At 38.7% G+C, this 24,130-nt stretch overlaps 2 pseudogenes across 1 annotated transcript; both read right to left on the reverse strand.

Annotated features, from left to right (window-relative positions):
- Positions 1–1,419: 1,419 nt before the first annotated feature.
- LOC101697648 (E3 ubiquitin-protein ligase RNF115 pseudogene) lies at positions 1,420–3,277 on the reverse strand (annotated as a pseudogene).
- A 13,394-nt stretch (positions 3,278–16,671) lies between these two features.
- On the reverse strand, positions 16,672–22,672 carry LOC101726180 (elongation factor 1-alpha 1 pseudogene; annotated as a pseudogene). The gene has a single exon (XR_015440946.1). The product of XR_015440946.1 is annotated as an elongation factor 1-alpha 1 pseudogene (transcript).
- Positions 22,673–24,130: the final 1,458 nt, after the last annotated feature.

The raw sequence follows: 24,130 nt of genomic DNA on the forward strand, positions 1-24,130 counted from the left end.
TTTTCTTTTGACTGGTGAATTGAGACCATCAACATTGATGGTTATAACTGATACATATTGATTTATCATTGTCCTGACTTTTTCTTCTTGTTGGATTCTCCCCCTTTACATTTAATTTCTTGTTGTGCCTGATGGGTTCATTCTGCTGTGCTTCCTGGGGTTGTGATCCTCAATGTCTGTTCCTAGGATATTGTGTAAAATTCTTTGGAGTGCTGCTTTGGTATTCACAAAGTTCCTAAGGTGCTCTTTGTCATGAAAGTATCTTATTTCTCCATCCATTTTGAAAGATAGTTTTTCAGGGTACATCAATCTGGGTTGGAGGCTGTTTTCTTTTAGGGCTTGGAATATGTCACTCCAAGCTCTTCTTGCCTTGAGGGTTTGTGTTGAGAAATCTGCTGTGATTCTGATGGGCTTTCCTTTGTATGTGATTTGTTTCTTTTCTCTAACTGCTTGTAGAACTTTGTTCTTCTGTTGGGTTTCTGGAATCTTAACAATTTTATGTCTATGTATAGATTTTTTTTGATCAAGGCTATTTAGAGTCCTATATGCCTCACTTGACATCTGTATGTCAAGTTCTTTTCCCCTCCTTGGAAAGTTTTCTGCCATTACTTCTGTGAACAGCTTTTTTAAGTCATTTGCAGTGTCTCCTGTTTCTTTGTTGACTCCAGTCAGTCTTATGTTATTCTTCTTTGCATCATTTAATAGCTGCTGAATTGATTTCTCATGGTTCATTACAATTTTAAAGAAATTTTTCTTTTCCTTGTCACTAATTTCAATCTTATCTTCTATATCTGAAATTCTATCCTCACATTGGCTCATTCTGCTGTGTAGACTTTCAATGGAGTTTTTGATCTCCTGGAAAACTGTTTGGGTCTGTTTTATGGATTCCATTTGTTTCTTATGTTGGGATTCCATCATGTTCCTCAGCTCTTCTCTAGATTTATTAACCATGTCTTGCACTATGGGCATCATTTCTGTTGTTTTCTGATAAACTATTTCTGATTTCATTTTTCCTAGATCCTCTTTGTTGCCAGTTCCAGGAGTCCAGGTGGTTGAGTATCATAATGTTCCATCTCATTTCCCTTTGGGGTTGCTGTAGGTGATCTGGAAGTTTGGTTTTGAGACTTGTTTATGTGTCTTCTCATTTCAACAGGGGGTGGGGGTGCTGTTGGCACCTGCACAGCTTACCTCCTCTGAGCTGGGAGTGGTGGAATGGTTGCCCAGAAGCCCCTTCCTCTGGACCAAATTTGTACAATTATTATGTCAGTTAAAATGATTTAAAAATCATATTTTTTTTGTAGATACAATTCTTTTTATAGATACTAACTTTAAATTTAGAGAAGAAAAACATTCATTGGATTAATATTATGAGTTGGGGTTTCTTATGTGATTCCTAAATCCATCTACTCTTTTTTTGTGTTGGTACAATTTACATCTATGGTAAGAAGACTATTTCTGACAGTCCTGGTTCAGGTGTGGCCTTTAGTTTCAGAAAGTCCATCGGTCATGTAGCTGGCTATCGTTGCTAAGTCTGTTGCTTGCAGAAGCCCCAGAGCTCTGGGTTTGCCAAGTAGAGTCCTCACATTTAAGCTTTTCCTACATACAGGACATGTGTCATGTAGTTCTAACCATGGCACAATACAACTGCTGTGAAAGAAGTGATTGCAGGATAACTGCCAGACTTCCTCTTCAGCTGTGTAATCATCTTTACATACTGGACATTCTAAACCTGTATCAACTTGTTCCTGAGTTACTGTCACTGTTGGAAGAGAAGTGATCTTTTCCTTGTCAGCTGGGGGAGGCCCTGTGTTTTCCAGTTGTCCTAAAAGCTGGGTTATAATGGCCTCAAGCCCTGTCTGACCCCAGGCATAGTCCCCAGGGTTGGAGTGCAGCATCCTGCTCCAAGAAAAAGGATGTGAGGATCCAGGAATTGCAGAATTTGCAAAGAATCCTGCAAAGATCTGTTGTATTATTCTCTGCAGTAAGTCCTGCAGCCTAGTCTCCTATGAGCCACAGCAGTACACGGCAAATTACAGGAAAGGTAGAAAAATGAGACTGAGAAGAAGCTGAGCTTTGGGTCTGATCAGTGCTGCTCTGGGCAGCAAGGACTTAAAAATCATATTTTGAATGAAAGTGTGAGAATGGTGCTACTTACCCCTCCTCAATGATGAGGATACTCTGCTTTATAGAGCTCATTATTAAACCCATAAAATGGTGGTCTGATGAATATATGTCTTTATATAGAATCCATAACAAGCTCCACAGTATAATACAATGTAGTGCAACACAAATTAAGCCTTACAGGTTGAATATGAGACTTAATTTAAAAAATTTTATATTAAAACAATTTTAGAAGAATAGAAGATCTGATCTATGTATTTTTCAAAATTTTTGGAGGCTTCTGATCTGTATAAGAGAGACATATAAACAAGTATCTATTGAATATGTAAAATATTACATACATGAAAAAATTGTTGTGAGAACACATGATCGGAAGAGGAGACAGAGGGACAGAAGGTAAATTCCAGAAACTCAAAGAGAGAAGGTATATTTGAGAAGAACTTGAGGGATAAATGAGAATTTGCTAAATGGATGAGAAGGACATTCAAGACACAGGGAACAGAGAAAACTTGCATACTGCAGTCTGTGGGGTCATAATATAGGACACCGAGGGGGAAGAGTAGATGGGAGACTGGAGAAAAGCATAGATGCAGGCAGTGAAGAGCTTTGTATTACTGGCAGTAGGCAGCCACTGAAGAGTTCAAGTAAAGAAATGGCCTTAGTGAAATATATATATCATTTCTAAAGCATGTGATATGCATGTTATGAAAATAATTACATTTTTAGCAGGTATAGGTGGAATTCTGTTCAATCTAATTTAACAAATAATTATTGCCATAATAACAAATAATTACTGCCATGGGGCAGACAGTATTACTAAGGCAATACAAAGGCATACTGGTAAGTGTTTTACTTGGTAGAAGGATTAAGGTGAATATTTACAATGAAATACACAGATACATACATTTTTACTTTAAAAATTATGATATTTTGGGATGTCTTTGATATCTAGAAAAAATTAACACTAGTATTTAATACTTAACAATATGCAATCATGGGCCACACAGTGATGTTTCAGTGGTGATCTCATATATTATGATCCCATAATATACATCCTTTAGTGCCTTCATAATTGTCTTAGTTTTTGCAAATATACTCTACGATGTTTATGCCAGGAAGAAATTACCTGATGACATATTTCTGGGAATGTATTCATGTCAACAAGTATTGCATGACTGTTTATGTTTGGGGGTATGTGGTGGCACTATGTTATGAATGAGGCAATGTTACTATGACATTCTTCAGAGATTAATACCCTAAAAGTTGAAGGCTAGCCTATAGCTATGAGATTTTTGTTTTATCACAATGATGACCATATTTTTCGGAGCTCACATTATTGTTTAGATTTAGGATGTTCCCTCCAAAGTTTCATGTGTTTAGAGGTGGGGCTTTTAGAAGGCGATTGGGTTATGGGTGTGCTGGTGCATTGATCCACTGATGGATCCATAGCTGAATGGGCTGTTAGGAGGTGGGGTCTGGTCAGGAGAGGTGGGTCACTGGGGGATGTGCAATGGTTTATATCTAGTTATCCCCCCACAGCCTTGTGTGCTCATAGGTGGGGCTTTTGGGAGGTAATTGCATCATGGGGTCATGATACTCATCTGTGAATTAGTCCACTGATGAGTTTACAGTTAAGTTGGGAGGAAGTGGGTCACTGGGGGCATGGCCTGGAAGGGTGTATCTCCCTCCTTCTTCCCTTGATCACTCTCTACCTCCTGTCTGCCATTCCATGAGCTGTTTCTCCTCTGAGATATCCCTCTGCTATTCCATTCTCCCTCAGAGCCAGCTGACTATGGACTGAAACCTCTACAAACTGAGTCAAATTAAATCTTTCTGCTTAGAGTGGTGGGTGTCATGTGTTCTGTCTCAGCAAGGAGGAAGTAACTAAAACAGGGCGTGACTTGGAAGCATCTCCTTCTCTCTTTCTCTCTCTAGCTCCTCCCTTCTCTCCCTTTGCTTCCTGATAGTTATGACATGAGCAGCTTTCCTCCACCAGACCCTTCCACTATGCTCTTCCTGCCTTGAAGTCAGCTGACTGTGGACGGAATCCTCTAAAATAAATCTCTTCTTTAATTTGTGGGTGTCAGGCATTGTGTCTCAGCAATGAGGAAAGTGACTAAGATGACCCCAGAGCATTTTTTCTAATTGGGAATTTATATATATTAAATGATACTTACATCCTGAACCCCTCTGCCCTCCAGTATACACGTGAGCCAAGCATCAAAGCTGGTTCACACTATAAGAGCATGGATTCCTTCTGCTGAAGGACTGGCAGCATCCTAAACTGTCACATGCCAAGGGAGAGAGCAGCTGAGGAAGGTGTGGCCTGGACAGCCCTGCTTCAGTACCTTGTGTCACTGCCTGGTGAAAGGTGTCAGGATGCCCTCCTGGTTTTCGCCATTTAGGACAGGGCAAATATTTGGAAAAGGCCTCATGTCACAGAAAATAAAAGTCAACTGTATTTTATTTCTGATTATAAAAGTAAAATATGCTTTGAAGAAGATCTAGACAAAAGAGAAAAGTAAAAGAAGAAAATGCAAAACCACCCCAAATCAAATTTCTCTGAAGTAACAACAATGGTATTTTACATAATTTCCTTTTAAGTGTTTTTCCAGGCTGTACAAAATATGTATATTTTCAAAACTAAAGACACTATATATAATATATGCATCCTATTTTTAGAATTTATTTTAGACTTGAGGATGATTCCTCATGTTATTAAACATTCTTAGAACACATGTTTTCAGATGGCTGTACAGGACAGTTGGTTCTCTGCATCTGTGGGTTGTGTATCCCTGGATTCAACTAACCACAGATCAAAAACATTTGGGAAAAATGCATCTGTACTAAACATACTCAGACTTGTTTTCTTGTCATGATTTGTCAAACAGTGAAGTGTAACAACTCTTTACATAGCATTTGCATTGTATTAGGAATTATACTTAATCTAGAGATGATTTAAAGTATACAGAAGGGTGTATGTAGTTTTACCATACCACTTTATAGAAGTGATTTGAACCTCTGTGAATTTTAGTATCCTTAGGGAGAGAACTGTAGGCAATCTCCCATAGATATCAAGAGATGATTACATTGAAGTTCTTTTTTGTGTGTACTGTTATTAATTTAAACAGCTTCCATTTTGGGGCATTAGGTTAATTTCAACATTTTTTGGTATTTTTTGTATTAAATTCTTTTATTGGTACATTGTAGGTATACAACACAATTACATTTCTCATTGGGAATTGTACCTTTATATAACGCATCTTGGTTCTTATTTTTTCCCCATTCCTAGTCCTCCCTTCATGCCCTCCACCCTTCCCTATTGACAAAGACTTTATTTCCATTTTTTCCATTTCTCATCATTTTTTCCTTTCCCTTCTTTCTTTTCCCCTGTGCCTCCCACTACCCCTACCCCTTTGGACCTTTTCTTCCTATTTTACATTATCGATTATTCATTCTAATAATTGGTACATTTTAGGTATACAATATAATGACATTCATCATTGGAAATTTGCACCTTTACATAATCTCTCTTGGTTCTTGTTTTTCACCTTTGCCCAGCCCTCTCTTCAACCCCTCCAGTCCTCCCTATTTACAAAGGTTTTGTTCCTATTTTTCCATTTTCTCATATTAATCCCATTCCCTGCTATCCTTTCCCTTAGCCCTCCCACTTCCTTCCCCTTTGCCCCTTTTCTTCCTATTTCGCATGACCTATTATACATTTAGTCCTTATTTACACTTTCAGTTTCTCACACCAGAGTAACTATTTGGTATTTACACATCTTTGTCCTATTTATTTCACTTAAGAGTATGTCTCAATGTGCATCCACTTAGCTATAAATGTCTCTAATTTCTCATTTTTTATGGCTGAGTAGTCCTCCATTTTATTAAAAAACCACATCTTCTTTATCCAGTCTCCAGATGATGGGCATTTGGGCTGTTTCCAAGTATTAGCTATCACAAACTGCGCTGCTATGAACATGGGTGCACATATATCACTGTAGTATGATTCTTTTAATTCTTTGGGGAAGATCCCTAGCAGGGGAATAGCAGGGTCAAATGGGACTTCCAGTCCTAGTTCTCTGAGGTATCTCCATACTGATTTCCACCGTGGTTGCACCAGTCTACACTCCCACCAGCAGTGGAGCAGGGTTCCTCTTTCCCCACAGCCCCGCCAGCATTTGTTATTGGTTGATTTCATGATAGCAGCCATTCTTTCTGGAGTGAAGTGGAATCTCAGCCTTGCTTTCATTTGCATCTCTCGAGTGACCAGTGATGTTGAACATTTTTTCAAGTATTTATTTGCTATTTCTACTTCTTTGTGTGAGAAATGTCTGTTCATTTCAGATGCCCATTTTCAGATTGGGTCTTTAAATTTGGGAGATCTGATATTTTTAAGTTCTTTACAGATTCGAGATAGTAGACCTTTGTCTGAGGAAGAGCAGGTGAAGATTTTTTTCCCACATTGTGGATTGTCTCTTCACACTGCTGGTGGTTTCTCTTGCTGTGCAGAAGCTTTTTAATAAGAAGAGATCTCATTTGTTGATTGTTTGTGCTAGTTCACGGGCAACTGAGGTTTAGTTCATAAAATCTTTTCCTACACCGATGTCTTCAAGGGTTCTACCTAACCTCTGTTCCAACTGGTTCAGAGTTTCTATTTTAATATTTAGATCTTTAATCCATTTTGATTTTAGTTTAGTGCATGGTGAGAGATACAGGTCTAGTTTTAATCTTTGGCAAGTTGAAGCCCAATTTTTCCAGCACCATTTCTTAAAGAGGCTATCTTTCCTCCAGTGAGGGTGTTTGGCTCCTTTGTCGAAGACGAGATGGCTGAGTGTGTCTGGCGTTGTTTCTGCATCTTCTAATCTGTTCCACTGGTCCTCAAGTCTGTTTCTTTGCCAGTACCATGCTGTTTTTATCACAGTAGCTTTGTAGTAGAGTTGCAGGTTGGGGATTGTGATACCCCTTGCTATGTCTCTGTTACCTAGAATTGCTTTTGCTATTCTGGGTCTCTTCTTATTCCAAATGAAGTTTTGGATTGTTTTCTCAAGGTCTATGAAGTATGGTTCTGGGATCTCAGTTGGAATTGCGTTAAATCTATATAGCAGTTTTGGAAGTATGGCCATTTTCACTATATTAATCCTTCCTACCCAGGAGCAGGGGATGTCTGTCCATTTTCTGATATCATCTTCAATCTCTCTTTTCAGAGTGCCATAGTTTTCAGAGAAGAGGTCTTTGATTTCTTTTGTTGGGATGATTCCTAGGTATTTCAGTTTTTTGGATCCTATTGTGAAAGGAATTATTTGCCCTATTTCTCTCTCAGTGAGTCTGTCATTGGTGTAGAGGAAAGCTATTGATTTTTGTGTGTTGACCTTATAACCAGCTACTTGACTGAATTTGGTTATTAAGTCTAGAAGACTTTTGGTGGAGTTCTTGGGGTCTTCTATATAGAGTATCATGTCATCTGCAAATAATGACAATTTGACTTCTTCATTTCCTATCTTTACTCCTTTTATTTCTTTCTCTTGTCTAACTGCCGTGGCTAATGTTTCCAGAACTATATTGAACACGAGTGGTGATGGTGGACATCCTTGTCTTGTTCCTGATTTGAGTGTGAAGGATTTCCGTTTTTGACCATTTAGTATGATATTGGCTGTTGGTTTTTCATAGATGGCTTCTATCAGTTTGAGGTAGAGACCATCTATTCCAATTTTTTGTAGGGTTTTTATCATAAATGCATGTTGGAGTTTGTCAAATGCTTTTTCTGCATCTATGGAGATAATCATATGGTTTTTGTCCTTGGCTCTATTGATATAGTGTATTGCATTGATTGATTTTCATATATTGAACCATCCCTGCATCCCTGGGATGAATCCCACTTGATCAGGGTGTATGATCTTCTTGATGATCTTCTACATTCTGTTTGCCATTATCTTATTAAGGATTTTTGATCTATGTTCATTAGTGAGATTGGCCTATAGTTCTCCTTTTCGGTTGGGTCTTTCTCTGCTTTGGGGATCAAGGTGATGCTTGCTTCCAGGAATGAATTTGGGAGTATTGCTTCCCTTTCAATTTCATTGAAGAGTTTAAACAGTAGCGGCAGCAGTTCCTCTCTAAATGTCTTGTAGAATTCAGCAGTGAAGCCATCAGGGCCCGGGGTTTTCTTAGGTGATAAGTTTTTAGTTACGTTTTCAGTTTCATTGGTTGATATTGGGTTGTTCAGAATTTTTAGGTCTTCTTCATTCAACTTTGGTAATTCATATGTATCTAGGAATCTGTCCATTTCTTCTGTGTTGTCCATCTTATTGGCGTATAGGTTCTGGAAGTAGGTATTGATCATCCTCTGGATTTCTGCTGGGTCTGTTTTCATTTCACCCTTTTCATTCCTAATTGCATGGATTTAGGCCTTTTCTTTCCTTTTTCTGACAAGGTTGACTACAGGTTTATCAATTTTGTTGATTCTTTCAAAGAACCAACTCTTGACTTCATTGATTTTTTGTATCATTCTCTTAGTCTCCATTGCATTGATTTCTCCTCTGATCTTTATAATTTCTTCCCTTGTATGAGCTTTGGGGTTGTCCTGCTCTTCTTTTTCTAGAAGCTTGAGGTTCAGCATCAGGTTGTTTAATTGAGCTCGTTCTGTTTTCCTAATATGTGTATTCACTGCTATGAATTTCCCTCATAAGACTGCTTTCATTGTGTCCCATAGATTCCGATATGTTGTACTGTCATTGTCATTTAATTGAAGGAACTGTCTGATTTCTTCTTTAATTTTCTCTGTGACCCAATGGTTATTCAGAAGTGTGTTGTTCAATTTCCACATGTTTATGAAATTTTTTGAGTTTCTTTTGCTATGGATCTCCAATTTCATCACACCATGGTCTGATAATATTCAGGGGATAACTTCAATTACTTTGCACTTACTTAAACATGTTCTATGTGTGAGTATATGGTCTATTTTGGAGAATGACCCATGTGCAGCTGAGAAGAATGTGTATTCTGATTTTGTGGGGTGGAAGACTCTGTAAACATCTGTTAAGTTCATTTGTTCAAGAGTTCAATTGATTTCTAGTATTTTAGTACTTATTTTTAGTCTAGTTGATCTATTTGTGACAGTGGGGTGTTGAGGTCCCCCACTACAATTGTATTAGTGCATATATATCTTTTCATGTCCGTTAGTATTTGTTTTATATAGTTGAGTGCACTAGTGTTTGGTGCATAGATATTTATGATTGTCATCTCTTCCTCTTGGATTCTTCCCTTTACAAGGATGTAATGTCCTTCTTCATCTCTCTTAATCAGTGTTGGTTTGAAATCTACTTGATCTGCCAAGAGGATAGCTACTCCTGCTTTTTTTCGGGTTCCTGTTGCATGGAGTATTGTTTTCCACCCTTTAACTTTCAGTCTATGAGTTTCCTTTTGAATTAAGTGTGTTTCTTATATGCAGCATATTGTTGGATTTTGCTTCTTGACCCATTCTGCCAGTCTATTTCTTTTGATTGGTGAATTGAGACTATTAACATTGATGGTTATAACTGAAATGTATTGACTTGTCATTGCCATGACTTTTTCTTTTTGTTGGGTTCTCCCCCTTTACATTTAATTTCTTGTCATGCCAGATGGGTTCATTCTGCTTTGCTTCCTGGGGTTGTGATCCTCATTGTCTGTTCCTAGGATGTTGTGTAAAATTCTTTGGAGTGCTGTTTTGGTATTCACAAAGTTCCTAAGGTGCTCTTTGTCATGAAAGTATCTTATTTCTCCATCCATTTTGAAAGATAGTTCTGCAGGATACATCAATGTGGGTTGGAGGCTGTTTTCTTTGAGGGCTTGGAATATGTCACTCCAAGCCCTTCTTGCCTTGATGGTTTGTGTTGAGAAGTCTGCTGTGATTCTGATGGGTTTTCCTTTGTATGTTATTTGTTTCTTTTCTCTCATTGCTTGGAGAGCTTTGTTCTTCTGTTGTGTTTCTGGAATCTTAACAATTATATGCCTATGTGTAGATTTATTTTGATCATGGCTATTGGGAGTCCTATATGCCTCACTTATCTGTATGTCAAGTTCTTTTCCCCTGCTTGGGAAGTTTTCTGCCATTAGTTCTGTGAAGAGATTTTTTATGTCATCTGCACTCTCTCCTGTTTCTTCATTGAGCCCAATCAGTCTTATGTTATTCTTTTTTGCATCATCTAGCAGCTGCTGGATTGATTTTTCATGTTCCCTTATAATTTTGAAGCAATTTTTCTTTTCCTGGTCATTAATTGCAATCTTATCTTCTATATCTGAAATTCTGTCCTCACACTGGCTCATTCTGCTGTGTAGCCTTTCAATGGAATTTTTCATGTCCTGGAAATCTATTTGCATCTGTTTTATGGATTCCATTTGTTTCTTATGTTGGGATTCTGTCATGTTCCTGAGCTCCTCTCTAGATTTATTAATCATGTCTTGCACTAGGGGCACAATTTCTCCTGTTATCTGAGAAATTATTTCTGATTTCATTTTTTCCAGATCCCCTTTTGTTTTCAGTTCAGTGGGTCCAGGTGGTTGAGTATCAGAGTGTTCCATCTCATTTCCCTTTGGGGTTGCTGTAGGTGATCTGGCAGTCTGGTTTTGAGACTTATTTATGTGTTTTCTCATTTTGACTGGGGCGGGGGCTGTTAGAACCTGGACAGATTACCTCCTCTGAGCTGGTTGAGGTGGGACAGGGGCCGGGAGCAGGGGTAGGGATGGTGGCCCAAAATCCCTTTCTTGTGGGCTGGGAGCAGCCAGAGGGATGGTGGCCGGGAATCCCCTTCCTCTGGGCCAGGAGCAGCGGTACAGAAGGTGGCCCAAAAGCCCTTTCCTCTGGGTTGGGAGCAGCGGGAGGGATGGTGACCGGGAAGCCCCTTCTTCTGGACCAGGAGCAGTGGGACGACAGCTCAGAAGCCCCTACCTCTGGGCCGGGAACAGTGGGAGTCAGTACCTTGGTCTGGTGGTCTGGTGTCCTCTGCGCCTGGGCAGCAAAGACGAAAGCCCCCTAGCTTGCAGCACCTTTTATTCAGTACATGGGGAAACAAATGTAACAAGTGAAATATATCTTTTGGAATTTTTTCTGTAATTACAAAATATCACTTGGCATTAACCTTCAATCATATATCTGATTATTTATTTTCTTAGAATCAACTTCTCAAAGTGAGTCAAAGGGTCTTGCATCTTTTGAGTGTTGAAGTAGAGTGACTGAAACTGTTCTCACTTTAGCAAAGGCACAGTAGAGGTCTCCAGATGATGAAGGAAAATTTAACTTCTATCCATTCATCCGTTCAACAAATATTTATCGAATATCTCTTGTGTGCTAAGTTATGGACTAGGTGCTGGGACTCAGCAGAAAGCAAGAGAGACATCTTCACTGTCGCTTCACTCCTGACAGTGACCTGGGAAGTTAGAAATCATGGGCCAACTTCTTGCTTATGGATGGGGAAACAAAGGAATTGGCCTGCTTTTTTTTTTACATAGACAGGGATGGAGGTCTGAGTCCACATCTTTCACAGTGCAAGGCTCTTTGCATCCGCCCAGGCACTTCTTCCCTTAGAGGGGTCCTTGGGGGCATCATGTCTCAGCAGGTTTACGGTGTCCTCCAGGTCTTACCTACTTAGATCTACCTCTGGGAAAGGGTATAAAGTGAATGGATCCAAGAGTGTCTTCAGTACTCTGGCCTCTCCTTTCTACACCTTTCCTCTCTCCTGGATTCACTGCATTACCTCTCAGGTACTCAGGGACCTCATAATCTTTTCTTTCTTTCTTTTTTCAATTGGTATTTTTTATTCATATGTGTTAATAGTACATAAAGATTACATTCCTCATGGGAAGTTGGTACATGTACATTACACATGTTAATTCTTCTTTTCATCCCATTCTCCTCCCTGAACCCCTCCTTCCATCTTTTGATTCTCTTCACATTTGCCAAAGATCTATCTTCCTATTTCTTGTTATTTATCTTTTATTTTGCCTTTATTTATATTTTTGGTTTCTCATTATAAGAAGAAATTATTTGATATTTAAGATTGTGTGTCTGATTTATTTCACTAACATTATGGTCTCAAGGTGCTCATGACTTATGAAAATCTGTTTTTTGAGAAGAGCTATAGTATCAGTCATTCATATCCCACCATGGGTTTATTTACATTTGATCTTAGCCAAAAGGCTGAGAAGTGATGATGGGTGAGTTTAGACACTGTGTTTCTTCCTCCAAGGGGAGTTAGCTATGATGGCATTTAAGGATTTTCTTATTGAGGAACACTACTCTTCGTTTCCTTTAGAGTAATTCCGAGATCAGGGAGCTGGTAAGGTAAATGTGCTTTTCTTTGCTGGCCTCAAGGCTCACAGCTTACTATGGAAGGATCCCTGGCAAAACATCTGTTTCCCTACCCATTCCAAGCTTGGTTAAGGCAATCTCTGCCTTCTTGTACGAGATAGACAAGGCTGAGCACGGAAGTCAGTGACATGATATCACACCTTGAACCATCTAAATCTCAGTCCACTAGGGGGACTATTTTGGAAATAAAGCTTCATAAAACAGGGAAACCCTATTGCCAGGAAACACTCTTCCTTTTCCCCACCCCATCCTGGGAGGAGTATCTGTGATTGAAGGGAAATTCAATCACAGTCTTCCAGCCACCACAGTTGAATTTGGATGGACTGTTTCCTCTTTGGATTCTGTTCCAAATTGCATTTCTGTTTTTGTGTTTGAAGTTAATTAGAGTCACAAATCATTTGTATTTCCCTTCTCTGAAAGAAAGCCTTCCACAGTACTTATCGAATTATTTGACTAACAGAAAGCTCATTCCTTCCTGAAAGTACTTTAAATGTCTTTGATGGAGTAGTGGGCTTGCACTATATATAGATATATATATCTATATATAGTAAAAGCTTGTGGAATTTGAATTTTCAGGTCTTAGAAATGGGGGCATGTAGTTTTTTCCTTGTTTTTGGTACCAGGGATCGAACTTGTGTCCTTGTGAGTTTGAGGCAAGCGGCGGAACCACACATGTAGTTTTTTCTCTGAGCTGCCCAGCTCAGTGTTTTGGTGCCCTGGATTTGACTGAGGCCAAAGTGAGAATAGAAGGACTTATCCCCTGGTGGGAGAAGCAGTGCATGTGGACAAAGGAAAAAGGGAATTTGGCACAAGAAAGATTGTTTGCCAGCCGATCAGTTGTTGATAGTTGGGAATAAAATGTGGAAAAGTTGCCAATTTAATGTTTGGTATATGAGGATCTCTTAAATTTCTAGTGGAATATTTAATTTTTAAAATAGTATTGAGTTATGGCCTGAGAAGATGCTTTTGAAGCAGCAATGATGCTCTGAATAAACTTTTAGTTTTTTCCCAATTTTAAAAAATTGTGGTAAAATGAACATAAGATTTACCATCTTAGCCATTTTTAAGGGTAGAGATCAGTGGCATAGAATACATTAACATTATTTTGTGACTATTACTACCATCTTTTTCTGAACTCTTCATCTTGGAAAAGTGAAACTCTGTGTCACTTATAGAATAAATCCTTAGTTTCCTTTCCATAGTCTTTGAAAACCACATTCTATTTTTCGTCTCTAGATTTTGACTAAGTACCTCCTATAAGTGGAATCATATGGCATTTGTCTTTTTGTGATTAGTTTATTTCACACAGTATAATGTCTTGAAGACTTACTGTGTTGTCAAAATTTCTTTCCTTTTTAATGCTGAATATTCCATGACATGTATTTAGAACATTTTGCCTATCTAGTTATCCAGTGATGAACACTGGGTTGTATCCATACTTAGCTATTATGAATAATACTGCTGTGAATATGAGTGTGCAAATATCTCTTTGAGACCCTGCTTTCAATTCTGTTGGATATATACAAATAATTGCTAGACTATGCAGTATTCTATTATGAATTTTAAAGGAGCTGCCATACTATTTTCCATGAGAGCTGTATCATTTTACAGTCCCATCAAGCAGTGTAGAAAGGATCAAGTTTCTTCATATATTCTAACACTTGGTATTGAATAGTCTTAATTGTAAGACCCATGTAATGAGGTAATATTTTGGAACATTAATCCAATTATTATTATTTTTTATGGATTTGCACCAGGGGGTTGGGCATACCAGGTAAGTATTCTACCACTAAGTTACATCTTCAGCACTTTCTATTTTTTTTTTTTTTGAGATGGGGTCCTGGTAAATTGCCCAGTCTGGTGTCTAACACGTGATTCTCTTGCCTCAGCTTCCCAAGAAGCTGGTCTTACAGGGGTGTGGCACTATACCTGACTAATCCAGTGAATTTTGATATTGGTAGTACCTAGTGCCAGGTTGTCCTGTGACTCCTCTTGGATACTATTTGTAGATTCTTCATTGATAAAAAAATGGGCAACTGGGGAGGGGATTTAGTGCAATGGTTCTGGCGCCTGCCTTATGAAAGCACAAGGTCCTGAGTTCAATCTCTGGTACCAAAAAAAAAAAAGGGTGACCCTTCCACCAGTTATGAAGGTTATCATTCCCAAAGAGGATAATACATAGGGAGGGAGACTTTTACAGAAAAAAGAGTGAAAATCTAGCCCCTGCTGGTTTTGCTGGATAGTGGACAGGATCAGAGAAATAGGTAGAATAAAGAGGGAAAATACTTGTTCAGACTTTCCCCTTCTTTATGGATGGAGGTGTGGTAGGAGTGAAAAGCCTAAAAATATTGGATGGGTTAGTGATATACTTAGCTGGAAAGGATATAAACAGTGATGTGCTGCAAAATTTTTATAGCTAGGAGTTTGTGGAAAAGAAAATTTTAAAGAATCATGGTAAAGTGCACATAAGGTTTACCCTCTTAGCCATTTTTAAGTGTACAGTTCAGTGGCATTGAGTACATTAACATTATTTTGTGACTAGTACTATCATCTTCTGAACTCTTCATCTTTCTAGTATTGCCAAGTTCCCTGTTGTAAATACTCCCACCATGGCTAATTTCAAGCTACCAGTGTGAAGTCACTGTACATGGAGTTGGGAAGAGATATCTTACCTTTTTCCAATATAATTAATTTATTTGCAAGTTTCAATAATGGTTGTGTTTAGCAACTGAAAAGTCCTGAAAATATGACAACCATTCTCATGAGCAGGCTGTAGCACACCAGTGGCTCTCAGCTTTCCATGAACAGAGTAAAGAAAATGGCTGGATTCTTGAACCAGAGGTACTCCTGTCTCCTCAAGTCTCAGGACAACCTGTGATGGACATTAAAGGACACCAGCATAAGCCTACAGTCTGAATGAAGAGGCATCCATATGGAGAACCCAGTTCATGATTGAGGTCAGTGCCAGACCTGGGGGTACTGATGTTGAATATGATCATGAAGTCCACAGAACTAGAGGGGCCAGTCCTTCTTCTAGGGTCCCTGTCCAGGGAGCAATCCAGAGAGTAGCATTTGGTAAAGATCCAGAGATTCTAGTGCTCATCTGCACCCCCAGTTTTCTCCCCTCCTAGGAGACCATATAAGCTCCACTTACAGATGCCATTTTGGAGAGAGGTGAAGGTGGGGGAAGGAAATCCAAGGGACTGCATTTATCCCCAAAGTCTCAGTCATCTAAGAGACACTAAGCTAGAAATCAACGGTGATTCTGTAAATTAACATATTTAAATTTGTTTTCCTTCCCCTGCTACTGAGGTGGGTAGATACTTACAAGGGAGATCAGTGAGTCGTAAGAAATCAAGATGTGGCAAATTCTTTGCATCTCATGTGGGATGGGAAAAACATGTGACCCTAGTATACCCTCTACCTTTTTTCAAAGCACCGTTAACCTGTACTATCAAAAAGTAAAATAAATTAAGCCATCTTTAATCCTATGGTAATTGGGGTTGGGACTATAAGCTGGTGATGATTTCTAATTTGTTCTTAAAATAAATGGGAATCACAAATTGAATATTCCACATTAAATGTAAGAATAAAATATTCTGTGTTAAATATAAGATGGTGCCAAGGGTGCAGAGTGACTGGAGCTTGCACAGAAGTGGGTACTGCAGATGAGGTAATTAAGGAGCTCTTGTAAGGAGCAGGAACCAAGAGAGAGCCCTGTACCCTTGTTAGAAATAACTGGCCAGAGGGAGATGAAGCCACTTCCAGTTCTGAGAGTCCACTAAAGTAGAATGTCTATGCTCTCCTCTCAGAAGTAAAGTACACTTAAAAAGGTTGGATGGCACTGGCTTTTTCAAATTTAAATTTTATTAGTTGATTAGCTGCAATTTTTAAAATATTTTTATTCTGAAAATGAATTTTCCACAATAATGCAATTAGATAAATGAACTCATTTATCTGTCTTCTACAAAAGACAATTGAAACACTTAAGGCAAAATTCACTTACTCATCTCCATTTTAAATGGAAAAAAAAGTAACAGACTTCAGATACTAGTTAAGGTTAATATAATATGGGAAACTCCTTTATCTTTTTTCTTCTCTCTCTCTTTTTGTAAAAGCTTTACATTGCTATGGATATTTTATAGTAAGACACTTCTGTTTCTGACTTTCTTTATAAACTCATTTTTAAATTTAAAGGCACACAATAAAGCTTTATGCATTTATTAAAATATACACATTTTGGTAAATTTAGAATTTTTTTCTTAGTATTTTGATAAATCAGTATATTGTTAACACCACAGTCATTTGAAAATAAAATACACTCCATAGTACATCTGCATATTATTTCTTTCTTCATAGTACATTACAATACCCCATTGTATAGTGCACCAATGGGAATTAAAAACCACAAAGTGAACAAACTTTAACAAATACAGCAATTTCATACAAAAAAAATAGCAGAGAACAACACCAGAAATTACCATTTGCAAAATGCAAGTTGTATTTCTCAAGGACCAAAACAAAAATGAAACAAGTTAGTAAAAGTCATGAGCTGTTATTTATAACTTTGGATATGAATTCAACAGTAACATTTCTTTTCCACAGTGAGAAAAACTAGAATGCGGAGGCCTGTTGTCAGGTGGTGTGACTGCATGAAATGAGGACTAGAGCTGCTCTCTTAAAATCATTCAGCCCCTTCTCTCAGCCTGACAGTTGAGGTATTTATGCGCCATCATAACATCAACAGTGTATCCACTTTGGGAAGTGGGGGTTCATGAATTCAAGGGTAAATTCTCAACTTTGGGCCTGTGAGTGAGACAAGTGTATCGCCAACTGCCAAGATCAATCAATGGGTGTGCATGGAATAGTTTCCTCATCCCAATGTGAGAACGAATGCAATACTTCCAAGTCTGCACTTCTCAATAAATTCACACAATCCACAATTTCCTTTAGCCAACGTCGTCAATGTCAATGTCAGGAAGGCTTAATAGAAAAAATAAAATAACCAACAAATAAAAAGCACAAAGGAAGTCCCTAATATAAAAAAAAAACAGGCTGCCCTTGTTTTCTAGTTCTAATATAAAGCCATTTAAATCTTTCCTGGTATGTACCAACATGCACTAAATGTTCTCAAAGAGTAAGAAATGAGAACTACCTGCTGTCAGGAAAATTCAAGCCCCAGCCGACTTTGTGCAAGTCCTGTGTGGGTTGTGTAATTCCATGCATGTGGTATGCTGTTTTGTGATTTCTAACACTATTTTAGTTGATAGTGCAGAATACACGTTCACTTTTGATGGGCTTTAAAATTTTCACTGATCCCTTTTGGGCTTTAAGTTCTTAAAAAAGAAGATATTCTTCTATATTTCTCAGAGAAGTAATTTTGGCAAAAGGCATCTGCCTAAGTAGTTCAGAATGATGTGCATGTTACTCAAGAAGAACAAGACAAAAAAGATGAGGAAAGCATTTTCAAAAGGAAGATGTTCCTGAGGAGCAGGGAAAAGCCAATTAAACAGCCTCTTCTTTAAAGTGTTAGAAAAAATCAAAGTGGGACACAGGACTAACAACTATGTCCATGAAAGGGGCTTTGTGCTACCTGTCACATTCCAACTGAGGAATGTAAAGACAACTCCTTGAGGAAGCAGCATCTGGTCGCTACTCCTGGTGGGCTCTGTGGTTTGGGATGCTGTGTCTGTGCTTGTGGGTTGCTTAACTACAAATACTGGCTCTTTCATGGCCAGGCAAGCATTGGTTACCTGCAGGGGGCCTCTCTCTTAAGCTCTCCAAAGGGACTCAGTGGACAAATCCTCAGTGCTAGAGAAGTACATCCGAACAGGGGAAGCTGCAGTTACATGAAAATTGTGATCCCACAAGCACTGTTGTGAACATCATGCCACATGACCCCAGTAGTGAGATCTGGGGTGCATTTGCTTTGCTCTCCTCCCTTCCTGCTCCCTGAAGGAAATTAAGGCTCTCTCAGGACTGCTCAGAATCTAAGAGTGGACCATTCACTGCCACCAGGCAAGCAGACCCAAGCTCTAGCTTCAGATACATTTCCTCATGTCTGACTTCTACATACAACAAACATTTCTAATATGAGATACAAAATTAGGCACTCCTGTGGCTAACTTATGGATTTTGCAATGACATCTCAGTTTCTTGGTACGTACAACCTGTTGGCAAAAGAGATGGTAATTTCCTCTAGCCTTTTAAGTGATTCTCAAACTGATATAGCTTCTATTTATTATGTAGAAGAGAGGCAGTCCCTTGTAAGTAAACTTCCTCCAAAATACAGCTTCAAGGATGTCCACATTGTCAACCCTTTTCAGCAGAATAGAGGAAAGACATTTCTTTGAGTTTTGTTCCCTAATAAATTAGTGTACTTGTTTGCTTGTGTGTGTGTGTGTGTGTGTGTGTGTGTGTTTGGTACCAGGGATCCAACTTGGGACCTTGCGCTTGTGGGGCAGGCACTGGAACCACTGAGCTAAATCCCTGGCCCCAAATTAGTGTATTTGTATCCTGACTGATCCATACATTCTGGAGGGTAGACTGTTAAATTCAACAGCTCCCTTCTTTCCTCATGCTCTCTCCTTTTATTTAAATTTAAAATAATGAATCATCATGACTATGCTATAGACATTTGATTTGAAGAAGGATTGGATTTTTCACCTAGTTGTGTCTTCCAGTTTCTTTCACTGGTTCAAAGTAGTCTAGCACTGAAGTTGAATAAAACTGGGAACTGAGGTTTTACTGTTTAGATAGATACAAAAAGTTGTTAGTTTGGTTGTTGAAACTTTCTATTAAAATTGTAAAGTGGCGGGTGGGGGATTTAGCTGAGTGGCTCTACAGCCTGCCTCGAAAGGGCAAGGTCCTGAGTTCAATTCTCGGTACCAAAAAAAAAAAAAATTGTAAAGTGGCTGTAAATAACTTTGTGTTGTGCGTCCATGTATTTTTCCTTGGTTAATGATGAAATTAGATATAGGGTTCCAAAAAGAATCATATATTGCTTTGAAGTGTGGATATTTTTTCCTTTACTTTGTTAAATCAACCTGGAGTATGCGTGCCAGTTGTTAGTGCCTTGCACAGGCAATGAAGTCACTGCTGCAGCATTTTTCAAGTCCTGCCTTCTATGATTCACACTTTCATTACATCTCTAGTCACTCCCCACCCAAGGAGAGCCAGCCAGCTTGACGTGCAACTAACCTGCCATCCCAGCATTATCGCTTACTGTTCTGTGGATACATCAGGCATAAATGATATGGTCCAGTCAAACTAGCTCCTTGCTTTCCCTTGAAGGAAGCATAGTACAGATTAGTCAGTAACTGTCAGCCACAGTCTTCATCTTACTTATCCTTTGCTCGGTATACCTCATGCCCATTTCTACCTAGTAAAGGTCTGCCCATTCCACAGACTCACAAAAAAGAACAGAACTCTGTTTCTTACGAGCTTTCCAATAGAAGGAAGTCTTTACCATACTGTCACCTCTATAGTATGCAATGTCTCTCATCTCACCTGCACTATTATACTTTGTTTATATGTCCTATTTCTCCTTATTTCTTAAGAGCCAGATTTCTATTTTACTTATTATTGTATAAATATATGCCATAGCACATAGTAGGCACTCTGAATAATTGCTGAATAAATACTTCATTTTCCTCCATTTCATTCATTCATCCATCCTTCCATCCAACCATCAGATGTTTATTGAATAGCCACTGTACACCAGGCATATATAGCTAGTAAAATACAGATTTGAAGCTTATCTATAGATTTCAAAGGTCTGTGCTATTTTAATCCTCAGCCCTTGTGGGGAAGACTTGATCATATCATGAGGGAATATTTTTTGTCATTACTGCCAATTTTATTATTTTTAAGGTGACCCCTCATTGGCAAATTTAGCAAAGCATATTAAAGTTTTGCATTTGTGTGCTAAACAGACTTCTAGCTTTGCTTGATCCTATTTCTACTTTTATTGAATTTTTCACTTAATTTTTGTTTTTGTTTTTGTTTTTTCTCATTAAACTTTGTTTTAATGGGTCTCAAAATTCTGTGACAGATTTTTGGTCAAGTTGTTTCCATTAAAAAGTGATTTTAAAAACTAATAACTTAAAACTGTCACACACAAAAAGAAAACGAATGGTCCACAAAACACATTCTCCTTTCCTCCTGAAGGTTTTATGATGCATTGTTATCATTAACCAGTCTTTTACTATTAAACTTAAATGGCCAATTGGGAGAAACAGTTCTGAGACCTATCTTCCACCACTGATTAAGACTAGGGTGGCAGGTGTTAGGGGTGATGTTCATTTAGCCTTCTGAGCTTTCTGGGCAGACTTGGTGACCTTGCCAGCTCCAGCAGCCTTCTTGTCCACTGCTTTGATGACACCCACAGCAACTGTCTGTCTCATAACATGAACAGCGAAACGACCCAGAGGTGGATAGTCAGAGAAGCTCTCGACACACATGAGCTTGTCTGGAACCATGTCAACAATGGCAGCATCACCAGATTTCAAGAATTTGGGGCTATCTTCCAGCTTCTTACCAGACCGGCGATCAATCTTTTCTTTCAGCTCAGCAAACTTGCAAGCGATGTGAGCTGTATGGCAATCCAGTACAGGAGCTTAGCCAGCACTGATCTGGCCTGGATGGTTCAGGATAATCACCTGAGCAGTGAAACCAGCTGCTTCCATTGGTAGGTCATTTTTGCTGTCACCAGCAACATTGCCACGACGAGCATCTTTGACAGACACGTTCTTGACGTTGAAGCCCACATTGTCACCAGGAAGAGGTTCACTCAAAGCCTCATGGTGCATTTCAACAGACTTTACTTCATTTGTGACATTGACTGGTGCGAAGGTGACCACCATGCCAGGTTTGAGAACACCAGTCTCCACTCGGCCCACAGGGACTGTACCGATACCACCAATTTTGTAGACATCCTAGAGGGGCAGCCGCAAAGGCTTGTCAGTTGGGTGAGTGGGTGGCAGGATGCACTCCAAAGCTTCAAGCAGTGTGGTTCTACTAGCATTGCCATCTTTACTAGTGACCTTCCATCCCTTGAACCAAGGCATGTTAGCACTTAGCTCCAGTATGTTGTCACCATTCCAACCAGAAATTGCCACAAAAGCTACTGTGTCAGGGTTGCAGCCAATTTTCTTAATGTAGGTGTTGACTTCCTTAACAATTTCCTCGTATCTCTTCTGGCTGTAGGGTGGCTCAGTGGAATCCATTTTGTTAACACCAACAATGAGTTGTTTCACACCCAGCGTGTAAGCCAGAAGGGCATGCTCCCGGGTCTGCCCGTTCTTGGAGATACCAGCTTCGAATTCACCAACACCAGCAGCAACAATCAGGACAGCACAATCAGCCTGAGATGTGCCTGTAATCATGTTTTTGATAAAGTCTCTGTGTCCTTGAGCATCAATGATAGTCACGTAATACTTGCTGGTCTCAAATTTCCACAGGGAGATGTCAATGATGACACCACGCTCACGCTTGGCTTTCAATTCATCCAAGACCCAGGCGTACTTGAAAGAACCCTTCCCCATCTCAGCAGCCTCCTTCTCAAATTTTTCAATGGTTCTTTTGTCGATGCCACCACATTTGTAGATCAGATGGCCGGTAGTGGTGGACTCGCCCGAATCCACGTGTCTGATGACGAGGATATTAATATGAGTCTTTTCCTTTCCCATGTTGGCTTTGATTTAGTGGTGGTTTTCAATACACGTGTCCTCTTGCAGCAAACCCGTTGCGAAAAAGTGCTTAATTTTTGTTTTGGAGCATATGTAGCTGAATGTTTACCTTATATCTTTTAAAATTGATGCAGAGAATCAATAATGAATAGAACAAAATAATTTTTTTTTTTGGAACCGGGGATCGAACTTGGAACCTTGTGCTTGTGAGACAGATGGTGACACTGCTGCACTAAATTTCTGGCCCTCATAGAATAAAAGTTTTAAAAACTCAAGTAATTGGCTCCAAACCACAAATTCATGCACTGAAATCTCAAGAGGAGCTCTTTCTGTAAAGAAGAATTCAATAAAATATAGATCCTCCTTGGGGTGCATTAAGGGGGATAAATTTTGAAGGTACAATGGCACCTTAGTTCACGAATGTAATTCTCTCCACGGTTCTGGTCACAAACCAAATTGGATGAGAACCAAATCAAATTCAATGGTTAGGTTCAATGTTGACCTTATGGGGAAAATTTGATTTGATTTTCATCTAATTCGGTTTGTGACCAGAATCGTGGAAAGAATTAAATTCGTGAACTGAGGTACCACTGTAATTATTTCTATACTGGTCTATATTTAATACAGTTCCACAAACATAATATTCAGAAATCTGTTAGGAAAACCCTAATATAGTCATTCCAATTGTTGATGGTATTTGAAAATTACGTTGTGAAATCTGAAACGATTTCACAGAAGCTGGAAAACATGAGGAAAAACATTTCAATGAATGTATTTTGAAAAACTTTTCCTATAATATTGATATTTCTTAAACCCAAGGCTGCTAGGGAGATGATCTATCACCTTTAGAAAATAAAAAGCAAGCCAAGTGTGGCGGTGCACGCCTGTAGTTCCAGCACTTGGGAGGCTGAGGCAGGAGGATTGCTGTGAGTTTGAGGCCAGCCTGGGCTACATAGTGAGTTCAAGGCCTGCCTGAACTACATAGCAAGACCTTGTCTCAAACAAAACAAAACAAAACAAAAACAAAACAAAAACAACAACAACAACAAAAACAAATTAAAAAAGCAAAGCTTAAAATATATAAAGATACTCTTTGGGAAAAATGGTTTCTGAAGTGAGAGTAGTTCATAGGATCTGCACAAAAACAACACCAATGGTATCAGCTAAAGCATGTGTTCTTCCTTCTTATGCTATAGAAATACATACGCCTGCCATTAGACTATAGTTACTTTAAGACCTAAACCTCATAAGTAAAAGGAAATTCTTTTACCCATGTTTAGTTTTTGTTATTTTACATTCATGTTTTTCTTGAACATATTTGATGAATATAACTCCCCCCATCTATCTAGATTGTGTGGCAAGCTTACCAGATTGTATTTAGTAAGATTTCTTGAGTCTTAAAGCCAGTTTAAAACTGTTTTCACAAAGATTGCTGATAATTAGTCTAGAGTTAATCCCCAAGGAATATATGTCACAGACCAGGCCCTATATCTTCATGGTTGCATTTAGGGAAGAGAAAACACAGCATCATTAAGCATGACATGAAAATGACAAAATGTACTCAGGAAGCCAGAGTTCTAAACAATTAATATGGAAGAATAAAAAATACCTTAAAAATGGTAGTTATTTGAATTTAATGGTGGACATTAGTTGTGGGCGTGATATGCAATTTATTTAAAAGTGTTATTTACAAAAATCAACTTTCAATTAATTTTTATGCATTATGTTGAAGCTCAGTGAGTTAGTCACGAGGACTTGTCAAGTTCGGTTGTTTTATCTATGTTTATCAGGCCCTGGGGCTTCCCCTCCCTGAATAGTGAGCTGGAGAGGCAAATATTATATTTCTTCTCATGCTCTTCACTTAGCACTTCAGCTATTCTCAATAACTGTTAATTGAATGAAAAAATGAACCTTACCTCTTCTGCCAAGGCTTGAACCTCAAGTTTTAAGAATAGATCTAAATGTTAGTTGATGT

The sequence above is a fragment of the Heterocephalus glaber genome, unplaced genomic scaffold, assembly GCF_053883595.1.
Source record: "Heterocephalus glaber isolate CG9 unplaced genomic scaffold, H.glaber_assembly_v1.0 deba00001504, whole genome shotgun sequence".
In the NCBI taxonomy this organism is placed as follows: Eukaryota; Metazoa; Chordata; class Mammalia; order Rodentia; family Bathyergidae; genus Heterocephalus; species Heterocephalus glaber.